Consider the following 12,427-nt stretch of genomic DNA (forward strand, 5'->3'; position numbering starts at 1 on the left):
ACACATCCTGGCACTCACAGCACCATGCTTGAGTTTTGCTCCCCAATATATGTACCCTTACAATTCAAGTTGGCGACGGCATCTGACTTGTCTACAGCTGATATTTTCTAGGTGTACAGTTGGTGAGCCCCATGGTGCAGAGTGGTAAGCCGCAGAACTGTAGTCCAAGCTCTGCTCACGACCGGAGTTCGATCCCGGCGGAAGTTGGTTTCAGTTCGCCGGCTCAAGGTTGACTCAGCCTTCCATCCTTCCAAGGTCGGTAAAATGAGTACCCAGCTTGCTGGGGGTAAAGGGAAGACAACCAGGGAAGGCAATTGCAAACAAAGTCTGCCTCATAAATGTTGGGATGTGATGTCACCCCATGGGTCAGGAATGACCTGGTGCTTGCACAGGGGACCTTTACCTTTTACCTTACTGTTGGTGAACAACTGAAAACCACCCACAAGAAGCAGACTGGCCAGTTATCACACATAGATTTCATTACATTGCTTTTTACCCTCTCCCCCATGTTCACCGTTGAATGTCCATCTGTCCTGGTGTGAGGAAATTAGGTATTCCCATGCATTAATAGAGTGGGGACCTTCCCTAGCTAGGTCAAACACCAGATCACTGAACACATGCATGTACTCACATGTACCATTCATACTACACACATGTTAGAACATAAGAACATAAGAAAAGCCTTGCTGGATCAGACCAAGGCCCATCAAGTCCAGCAGCCTGTTCACACCATGGCCAACCAGGTGCCTCTAGGAAGCCCACAAGCAAGACTGCTGCAGCAGCACCATCCTGCCTGTGTTCCACAGCACCCAATATATTCAGCATGCTCCTCTGATCCTGGAGAGAATAGGTCTGCATCTTGACTAGTATCCATTTTTACTAGTAGCCATGAATACTCCTCTCTTCTCTGAACATGTCCACTCTCTTCTTCAAGCCTTCCAAGTTGGCAGCCATCACCACATCCTGGGGCAGGGAGTTCCACAATTTAACTATGCGTGGTGTAAAGAAATACTTCCTTTTATCTCTCACCCTCCAGCTTCAGCAGATGACCCCACGTTCTAGTATGATGAGAGAGGGATAAAAGCTTCTCCCTGTCCACTCTCTCCAAGACATGCATAATTTTATAGACCTCTATCATGTCTCCCCTTAGCCGCCTTCTTTCCAGGCTAAACAGCCCTAAGCATTGTTGTGACAATGTGGACAATATACATCATAATTTCATCCAGACACGGATACGTTGGGCATTTCACACATCTCTGGAATTCAGTGGGGATCCAGCATCTCATGTTCCACATCTACATAGTCCATACAGCTGAAGAACAGGAAGCCATTGCCTCTTTTACCCCTTCAGCAATTCTTTCCAATAGCCACAAGAAGTTGGACCACATATTTCATTTGCAACCAACCAGATCAATAACACTTGGTTTTAACAGAAGACACGCCATGTCTGGTACATTTCATGTGTATGCCTGCGGTAGCAGCTGACTTCTGGCAATGCCCTCGAGATTACAACCCAAAAGACATTCACAAGTCCTTCCCCACTTCTTGCCTCTGCCAACCAACCCTCCACTTCTTCATTACAGCAGCACACAGGTATTAACTGCACAATAACAATAACCATAACAATAGCTATAATGCCTGATATACACACGACACATGAAGAAGAGTTGGTTTTTATATGCTGACTTTCTCGACTACTTAAGGGAAACTCAAACCGGCTTACAATCACCTTCCCTTCCCCTCCCCACAACAGACACCCTGTGAGGTAGGTGGGGCTGAGAGAGCTGTGACTAGCCCAAGGTCACCCAGCTGGCTTCACGTGGAGGAGTGGGGAAACAAATCCAGTTCACCAGATCAGCCTCCGCCGCTCATGTGGAGGAGCGGGGAATCAAACCCGGTTCTCCAGATTAGACTCCACTGCTCTTAACCATTACACCATGCTGGCTCTCTCTACAGTCATGTCTACAGTCCCCTGTGGATTTTGCCCATTTGCAGGTTGCCACTTGCGCAAAGCCCCGCTCAGATGAGCACAGCTATTGTGCCGGAGCACAGGGGGAGAGGCAACATCACAGATAGAGGAGTCCTCTCTAGGTCTGGATGCGGCAACCCTGATGCTCCCTTTATACCTGAGGATCTGCAGAGAGGAACATTTCTACATTGGGAGCAGGGACAAGGCTCTTCATCTCCTTTGTAAACAGACGTCCCCGTCCCCCCCCCCAAACCCATCCCTTCAAAAAGGATCCGTGGAACGAATCCATCATCTTACAACTACCCATTTCAGAATATCCCAGCAGATGTCATCCTCGTCCACCAAAACTGACTCCTCAGAAAATTATTCCTACATTGTTCTGACCTCGGGAGACTTTGCAAAAGTCATACCGTAATTCAGGCTTGTAAAATGAGGATTGTTTACTTTTTATTACAAAACCAGAGTAACATATGGACACAAAAGGTTGCCAACCAGGAATTTTGCAAAGGAGGCCAAACAAAAATGGATGAGGCAGGCTGGAGAACAATTAGACAAATAGGGGCAGAAGAATACATCAAGGAAAGACCTGGGAAATTGGGAATGACGCCTCTTTGCCAGTTCAAATGGAGCTATAATGAGCACAATCTCAACTTTCTTTCTTAAAGCCTGCTCTCAGGCCCGCTGACTACTTGGTTAACCAAACAGGCCTAAAGTTCACCTGGGAGGCCTCAGCACCCGCCAACACCTTTTTTTTTGGCACGCGGCAAGTGTTTTCAGGAAGCCGATGGGCCCACATTGGGCTTTTGCCCAGCAAGGCTTCTGATTGAGTATTGGAGATTTGAGTGGCTGTGTAGATTTTGGGAAATCTTGCTTTGCCAGCAGCTGCCACCACAGCACACAGATCCACACTGTATTACTGAACTTAAACTGTTGCCATCATTTTGTGGCTGGCTCCACCACCTGCAGCAGCCATTTTGTGGCAGCCCCCATGTAATAATGGAGAGGCCCCAATCTTGGCCTTACATGGCCCTAGACAATCAATAGTCATTTAATGACAAACAATCTGGGGACGTTCATTATGCAATTTTCACAGATTCTGAGCCCCTGGGCCTTTTTGAAGAGACCCTGGGGTTGGGTTTCATGTCTCATTGGCTCATTGCCAGCATGGTGTAGTGGTTAAGAGCGGTGGTTTGGAGCAGTGGAGTCGATCTGGAGAACCAGGTTTGATTCCCCACTCCTCCACATGAGCGGTGGACACTAATCTGGTGAACTAGTTTGGTTTCCCCACTCCTTCTTCCTCTTCCTCCTCCTCCTCTTCTTCTTCTTCTTCCAGCAACAAAGGAGTTCCTGGGGGAAATGAAAGCCCACAGAGTCTGCAGGCTTTTTTTAGGGTTCCCAACTCTGCCCTGGGAATTTTCTTGAGATTGGGGAGTATTTCCTGTAAAAGGGGGACACCGAGGAAGGATTTCATCTAGATTCTGTGCTGTATCACAGAGTCCGTCCGACACCACCATTTTCTCCAGGGGAACTGGTCTCTGTCATCTGAAGATCACTTGTACTTCTGGGAGCTCTCCAGGCCCCACCAGGAGGTTGACAACACTACAGTGTTCCCACTGGGGTTTTGGGAAGGGAGGGTATAACAGTAGGGAATAATGCGATCAAATCCACCCCTCCAAAGCAGCCATTTTGGCTCTCTGTAGTCTGGAAATCAATTCTGATTCCAGGACTATTCCAACCCCCATCTGGATGTTGTCAATCCTAGCTGTAACCCCATGCATGCCAAATAGGAAGTGGATATTCCCTCCTGTTTCCTCAGCAAGCTGACACTTTTGGAGGGACACGCTGTTAGGCACCCACACTTTAATTTTCACTTCTCTGTCTTCCCTTCACTCACAGACCTAGGTTGACAGCTGCAAAGCCCAACAAACTTGCCCAGCTACAAACTTGCACCCCCTAGACCATCCCCCCAGAATCTCGACCAACATATGGGGCTTCTGTGGCAGGCCTCCAGACTGTTGGCAAAGGCACCAAGTTTTCTGAGAATACCAATTTGGCAAACCATTGCCTTACCGACTGTGTCTTTTCCTTTGCCCGATGTCGGGAGGTGGACGTGACGATTCTGCCTCTTCTTTGCCCAAGTGCAGCAACATGTTGCTGGACTCTCTGATGGATCTCGGTCTTCGTCAGGTCTCAATTCCAGGATTTCCAATTTCCAAGTCAGCCAATCAGCGGACAGCAGTTCTTCTTTTTTTCTGGTTAACTTTGTCGAAATCTCTGTACACAACAAAATTTGTTTTCCATTAAGCTAGCCTCAGGGGCAATTATACATTAGTAGCTACTGCTTTCAAAAGGAACCAGCTCTGCTCCTTCACTAAAAACAGCAACAACTATTTCCAGGCAGGCTTGTTCTCGAGGAGATCCTATTTTTAGCACATTCTATTTTGGGTGGGTGGGGAGATCAGCTTTGTCTTTACAATCCATACCTCTAGGCACAACTCCGTGGCCAGTAGCTGTGTCTACTTTGACAATATGCTGCCTCTTTTGTGTCTGTCCATCGCCTGAAGGAAGCGATTCTTGGCTCGTACACAAAACGTCAGGCTATGCGGAGATGAATTCTGGAGGCAGGAGGCTTCTTTGGTGGGGGAGGCTTGCTGCCTATGTATTGGCCAAAGGATCCATTAGTACGTACAGAGAAAAATCACCAGCTGGGGCCCACAGTTCCTTTCATCATTCCAAAGGTCACCTTCACACAGTTAGGAGTCCCTGTCTAGCTCTTGTGGTCACCGTGCATGCATGGTGGCAATGGAGCACCCACATGGCCATTTCCCCTGCACTTTCCTTGCCTCAGCCCCCATGAACGACATTCCCCCCCAGCCCACCAGAGAGAGGATTTAAAAATCGCTAGACCCCTAGAGGACTATAACGTTGTAACGCTCTGCTCTTGTGATTTACTAGCACTTCTTCATCCACAGCTTTCGTTTTGAATAGTCGTTAAAGGGCACCAGGCCTGCACCTTTCCCCCTTAGGTCTCTGAAACAAAAAGGGCTACATCAGGTCGCCAAGCCTGAACCTTGATGTGGTGCTGCGTCTGAACAGAAAGGTCTGGGTGGCCAATTGTGCAAGTAAACACAAAATTGTTAGCGATTAATAACTTCTATCAACAAGTAGGGACTCGTCACTTCTTCACCCTTTCACAAACGCAACCATTGTCCATCGGAAGCAGCCAAACCTGCGGCTAAGTCTCAAGTTTGTATGACTACAGGGGTGGTCTTTGTTTTTTTATTAAATAGGCACAGATCCAGTTTTGCCTCTGAGAACTGTATGGCTTTTGCATGTTATGTTTTCCTTTCCTTTCCAACTCAGCATCTTCAGCATGCTTCGCAAAGGCTGGTCTTTTCCCAGCGGGCTGCTTCTCGCTGATGGAATCTCAAACACTTGTCCATTTCAGAACCACATCTGACCTCTCGTTGTATCCAGATGTTTCACTGGAAAGCTACCCCTTTGGCCAGCCCCAGCTGAATACAGCCACTAAGGAAAAATCTGACTTGGTCAGGACATTACAAACGGGAAGAAAAGGAAAGCAACAGCTTCTCTAAATGCAGCCATCTCCACATCTGAGCACGTGCTCTTCGATTTCTCATATGCACTGGAAATTATTTTCGGGGGGGGGCGGAAACATAACCTTTAAGCTATCAACTGATACTCACAGCTGTGTGTATCCCTCCACCACACAGGCCTGCATTCATATCAGGCTCACCTCCTGCCAAGTTTAGGCAGGATTGAAGCAAAAGATAGAGCTACTGTCCTCTGCATGCTCAGATGTAGCTCTCTGGCCAAGGACCGTCCCTGCGAGTTTTGGAAGTCAATCGATGCTTCGTATTAATTGAAAAAATATCCCTTGACATTCACAACAAGCCTGCACAAACCCAACCTGAACACAGCACTTTTACATCAAATCTGGCCCAAAGCTGAGCCCATTTTATGTTTCTTGAAAATGTTTATGTTCTGCTCCCCACTGTCGCTTAAAGATCACGGGATCTCCACCGATGCATCAACTGTCACACGCACAAGTACAGCCACAATTTCGGATGGGGGTACTCTCAGCCCCACCTGCCGCACAGGGTGTCTGTTGTGGGGAGGGGAAGGGAAGGCGATCGTAAGCCGGTTTGAGTCTCCCTTAAGTGGTAGAGAAAGTCGGCATATAAAAACCAACTCTTCTTCTTCTTCTTCTGCACACTGAAACTGGACATCCCATATTATGATTAAAGCTTTCCAGGAGGGAAACATTATAGGATATCAAAGGCCATATCTCCCACACACACCCCTTTAAAACCACTAATAATACAGCAGGGAGCTTAACAGCTGGTGATGACTGAGGCCTGTCGGGCTAAACCCCTTCTTCTCTTTCTGTCCAGCCATCACACTACATGTGCTATCTATTTTTCATCGATTGATGGAGCTCCGTTGTTTCGGGCCCCTGTTTCTCCCAGAATCACGCAGCATGTGATTACATCTCTCCTCTTGAAACCACCAGGCCTTCCAAGGTCTCACTCTGAACCACCTGAAAAGGCCACACAGCACGAGTGCATCTGCTGAAGCTGGAGGGTGGCACGTTCAAAAGAGATAAAAGGAAGCATTTCTTCACACAACGCAGTTAAATGGTGGAATTCCCTGCCCCAGGATGTGGTGATGGCTGCCAGCTTGGAAGGCTTTAAGAGGGGAGTGGGCATGTTCATGGAGGAGAGGGCTATCCATGGCTACTAGCCAAAATGGATACTAGACATGATGCATACCTCTTCTCTCTGGGATCAGAGGAGCATGCCTATTATATCAGGTGCTGTGGAACACAGGCAGGATGGTGGTGCTGCAGTCGTCTTGTTTGTGGGCTTCCTAGAGGCACCTGGTTGGCCACTGTGTGAACAGACTTCTGGACTTGATGGGCCTTGGTCTGAACCAGCAGGGATTTTCTTATGCTCTTACATTCTTATCTCCCAATCCACTTCTGAGCGCATGCAAACAGTCACCCCTGCTAGGGATCCGCTCCGATCTGGCCTATGTTGTGGGTTACAAACAACCCACGGTAAGCATAACATCGCTGAGGGCATTGCCCCATGTGAAAATTGTACACACAGGCTTCCACCAAATGTCCACGTGCCAGAAAATTAAGGTTTACTGACCAATATACAACTCCTGAACATATAGACATCATAGAGATCCATCTGGCCTCTCCGTAGGGTTGCCAGGTCCCTCTTCACCACCAACGAGAGATTTTGGGGGGAGCTTGAGGAGGGTGGGGTTTGGGGAGGAACTTTGATGGCTCAGTGGTAGAGCCTCTGCTTGGCATGCAGAAGGTCCCAGTTTCGATCCCTGGCATCTCCAGTTGAAGGGACTCAGCAAGTAGGTGATGTGAAAGACCTCCGCCTGACACCCTGGAGAGCTGCTGCCGATCTCAGCAGACAATACTGACTTTGATGGACCAAGGGTCTGTTTCAGTAGAAGGCAGCTTTGTGTGTTCATGTCTTCAATGCCAAATAGTCCAATTGCCAAAGCGGCCATTTTTCTCCAGGTGAACTGATCTGTATCAGCTGGAGATCAGTTGTAATAGCAGGAGATCTCCAGCTAGTACCTGGAGGTCAGCAACCCTACCTCTCCTGCCATCCGCATGATGCTCACCTGGCTCCATAACCCACTTCTCCCACCTCTTTCCATGGCCTGGCGTTGGCAGCTCTGTTCACCTCAACTTTGTGCATTTCACCGCGTGCTGTCATCACTCAACAAGCCGGGCAAAAGGAACAGGCTGATTAGAAATGAGGATAAGATCTGATAACACAGTGTTCCACCCTCCATTCCGAGGGTGACATTTCAATCTGTTTAAAACATCTGCTATATCATTCCTGGAGCTTCATATTCAGTTGCAGCCGGGGCGAGAGCTATTTTAATCCCTAATCATTCATCGCCAGGCCTTCTCCCGCCTCTTTTGTTCCCATCTGCTGTCCGGCAAAGGCAAGTATCGGCAAGAAATTCCCTACTTCAGATACCGTTGGGAAAGGTCGCCCAGGGGAAATTCACACAAGAAACATTATTTCAAATGCCACCATCAAGGAAGAAGGACAACAGTGGGCAAAGGAATTATCTCCCTAGCCTTCTTACTTAATTCCCACATTCATAGAATCATAGAATCGTACAGTTGGAAGGGGCCATGAAGGCCATCTAGTCCAACCCCCTGCTCAATGTAGGATCAGCCTAGAGCATCCCTGACAAGTGCTTGTCCACCCTGTGCTTAAAGACTGCCAGTGAGGGGGAGCTCACCACCTCCCTAGGTAGCTGATTCCACTGCTGAACAACTCTTACTGTAAAAAATTTTCCCTAATATCCAGCCGGTACCTTTCCTCCTGCAATTTAAACCCATTATTGCGAGTCCTATCCTCTACTGCCAACAAGAACAGCTCCCTGCCCTCCTCTAAGCAACAGCCCTTCAAATACTTAGAGAAATCATGTCCCCCCTCAACCTCCTCTTCTCCAGACTAAACCTTCCCAACTCCCTCTGCCTTTCCTCGTAGGTATTGGTCTCCAGGCCCCCAATCATCCTCGTCGCTCTCCTCTGCACCCACTCGATCGATTCAATCCGTCACAGTTTGTTGTGCCCTAATTTGGATTGTCATCTGTGGTGTTCAGCACTGTCGTCGTTACAAGTTGATGCTGTGGTTTTCCAGACTGCATCCCAGGGAACGTGGAAGTTCCTTCAGCGCTCACCAGCGATTCCTCACTGAGAAGATAATAATGGAGAATGGTGGTGGAAAGGCCCATCACATCCCACTCGACCTATGGTGACCCCATAGGGTTTTCAAGGCAAGAGATGGTCAGAGTATTGGGATATTTGCTTCCTGTAGGAGAGTTTGCCTAGCCATACAAGCATGATATTGCGTGCAGTAGATTAATTTCCCAAGAAGGGGAAGGGGCTGTGGCTCAGTGGTAGAGCATCTGGTTGGCATGCATAAGGTCCCAGGTTTGATCCCCAGCATCTCCGGTTAAAGGGACCAGGCAAGTAGGTGACGGGAAAGACCTATGCCTGAGACCCTGGAGTGCCAGTGCCAGTCTGAGTAGACAATACTGACTTCGATGGGCCGAGGGCCGGATTCAGTATAAGGCAGTTTCATGTCTCCATCTGTCCAAGAAGTATATTACTCAAGTAAAATTTATTATTCAAGTCGATTCAGTCCACATTCAGGTTCCACTCAAAAGGAGAGATACACCTACTCTCAAGAATACTTCCCATATCACACGTTACCACTTTATCTGGCACCACAGGGATGGAAGTATCAAGACACTGTTTCTACAGGTCCCTCTTCACCACTGATGGCCATTTTCTCCAGGTGAACTGATCTCTATTGGCTGGAGATCAGTTGTAATAGCAGGGGATCTCCAGCTAGTACCTGGAGGTTGGCAACCCTAAGGACAGACTTGTAGAGACTTGTGACTCCATGAAGAGCCATATGGAGAATGGGGGGAAACAAAGGTCACAGAGACAGAAGAGGGATCAGATGGCAGCCCCCAGGTTACAACATAAGAGAGGCATCCAATTCAAGGAGATAACACTTACGCACACTTAGAGTGATGTTCTGCCCCCAATGTCCAGCCATCCTGAGTCGGTCACTCCAGCACATAGGTGGTTTGCCATTATTTACTTCTGCATAGCAACCCTGCCCTTCCTGAGTGGTTTCCCAGTTACTAACTAGGGCCAACCCTGCTTCGCTGGTGAGATCTGAAATCAGCCTAGCCTGGCCTCTCCAGGTCAGGGCAGGTGGAAAGTGCCGTCAAGTCTCAGTCAATTTAAAGCAACCCCATACGGTTCTCAAGGCGTTCAGACGTGGTTTGCCATTGCCTGCCTCTGCATAGCAACCCTGGATTCCTTGGGGGGGGGGATCCCAAGCTGACCCTGGTTAACTTCTGAGCTCAGATGACATCGGGTGAGTCTGGGCCATCCAGATCAGAGTTACGGTCTGCATAATATCTCTTATGGCCCAGTGGCCGTTCTCTAGAAGATAACTCTGCATTCTCTGCAACCTGCAGAAATTCCTGACATGGACAAATACATGCAGAAAAGGAAAACCACATCTGAAACATGTTATGCTCAGTAAAGCTGACGCACAGTGGTGTGGTTCCCTAGAAAGCTGGCTCTTGGTTTCCGTCAAGGAATGAGACCTTGACGGCTCTCACGTCACTCCCGCATTGTGTTAAACACAGAGGGGATGTTTGCAGTGTCTCCACTTAGTTGTCACATTGTAATCCCGATATGTGGAATTATGTGAAAGCGATATCGTCAGCACGATATCCACCAAGCCACCAACAAAGGCTGCCTCCTCTATTTTTATCCTGTCATTCTGGAACTACGAATAACAACATTTCTCCCTTCCGGATCTAGGAGAGAGACCAAGTTCTGTGAAGAAAGGTTGACGGAGCTGGGTACGATTAGCCAGGAGAGGGGATGACTGAGAGGTGATATGATAGCCATCTTCAAGCTGCCGTCTACTGAAGCAGACCCTTGGTCCATCAAAGTCAGTATTGTCTACTCAGACTGGCAGCAGCTCTCCAGGGTCTCAGGCAGAGGTCTTTCACATGACCTACTTGCCTAGTCTCTTGAACTGGAGATGCCAGGGATTGAACCTGGGACCTTCTGCATGCCAAGCAGAGGCTGTACCACTGAGCCATGGCCCCTCCCCAAGTATTTGAAGGAATGGCATACAGAGGACATAGCGGACTTGTTCTCTGTTGACCGGGGTGTGGCAACAACATGGCTGCCACGAAATTACTGCCTCAGGAGGTGGAGCCAGCCACACAGTGATTGCCATAGCTTCACTTCAGCAACACACTACAAATCCTTGTTCTGTGGTGGCAGCTTCTGCTAAAGCAATATGTAAAAAAAAAATCTACAGAGCCAATAGTCAATCGGAAGCTTTGCTGACCAAAAGCCCCACCTGGCCCCACCCACTTCCTAAAAACACTTGGCAGGCACAAAAACAGTTGTCGGCGGGCACCCAGGCACCCACGAACACCACATTGGGGACCCCTATTCTAACCACCTAGTATTTGGATGGGAGACCACCAAGGAATACTAGGGTTGCTGTGCAGAGGAAGGCACTGGCAAACTACCTCTGTTAGTCTCTTGCCATGAAAACCCCAAAAGGGTTCGCTATAAGTTGGCTGCGACTTGAGATGGCACTTTACACACACACACATTCTAACCACCGCACCACACTATTGTCACGATAAGCATCACAGGTAGGGTTGCCAACCTCCAGGTACTAGCTGGAGATCTCCTGCTATTACAACTGATCTCCAGCCAACAGAGATCAGTTCACCTGGAGAAGATGGCCACTTTGGCAATTGGACTCTATGGCATTGAAGCCCCTCCCCAAACCCAGCCCTTCTTAGGTTCCGCCCCAAAAACCTCCTGTGGGTGGCGAAGCGGGACCTGGCAACCCTAATCAAAAGTTCTGCCAATTGCTGGCTTCTATTTTTTTTTACAGTCACTCTCTAGCACCTTCAGTGGAAAGGTATGCCTTTCCTCTTACTTCTTACAATGAAAGCAGAGAATTCAAACAACCTGTCATGCCTGTTACAGCTGTCTATGGATATAACAATATTCTACTGTCCATTATTTAAACAAATTAAAAGCTGTTCAAGATGGTGGTGGGAGGGGGGGACAACGAAATGGCTCCCACAGGGGATAAGGTAAAGGGGAAATGGCTGCCATCCTAGTTTTATGGTGATCTCCCCAAAACTTCTACACAAAGCAGGTTTGAGACAGATTGCCGAAAACCTAGAGAAACCCAGGAGATGCACACATGCTCCACAATGCTGTGGGGAAACGGGGTGGGGGGAACCCCACTTCCCAACAATATTGACCCCGGGGGATTCTCACATTATATCCATTCAGACACGCAAGTTGTTATTCAATCTGCAGTCCCTGAGTGAGGGACAAACATGTGTCAACCAGTTCTACCACATTCTCATCTGTGATAGCATCACTGGGAGGATAACCTCCTGGGTTCTTGTCTATTTCGAAAAGCTTAAACACATTGTTCTTTCAAGGCTCAATATCACAGTCTATATGTCTACTTTCCATCATATCTCAGTGTAAATTAACTGGGCAGCAGCTACTGCTGTGTTATAGTGTCAGATATTTGAGTCTCCCACATTGCCATAAACCTCTATGAAGAAGAAGAAGAGTTGGTTTTTATATGCCGACTTTTTCTACTACTTAAGGAAGAATCAAACCAGCTTACAATCACCTTCCCTTCCCCTCCCCACAATATACACCCTGTGAGGTGGGTGGGGCTGAGAGAATGCGACTAGCTCAAGGTCACCCAGCTGGCTTCAAGTGTAGGAGGGGGGAAACAAATCCAGTTCACCAGATGAGCCTCTGCTGCTCATGTGGAGGAATGGGGAATCAAACCC

This window comes from Euleptes europaea, chromosome 21 (assembly GCF_029931775.1).
Source record: "Euleptes europaea isolate rEulEur1 chromosome 21, rEulEur1.hap1, whole genome shotgun sequence".
In the NCBI taxonomy this organism is placed as follows: Eukaryota; Metazoa; Chordata; class Lepidosauria; order Squamata; family Sphaerodactylidae; genus Euleptes; species Euleptes europaea.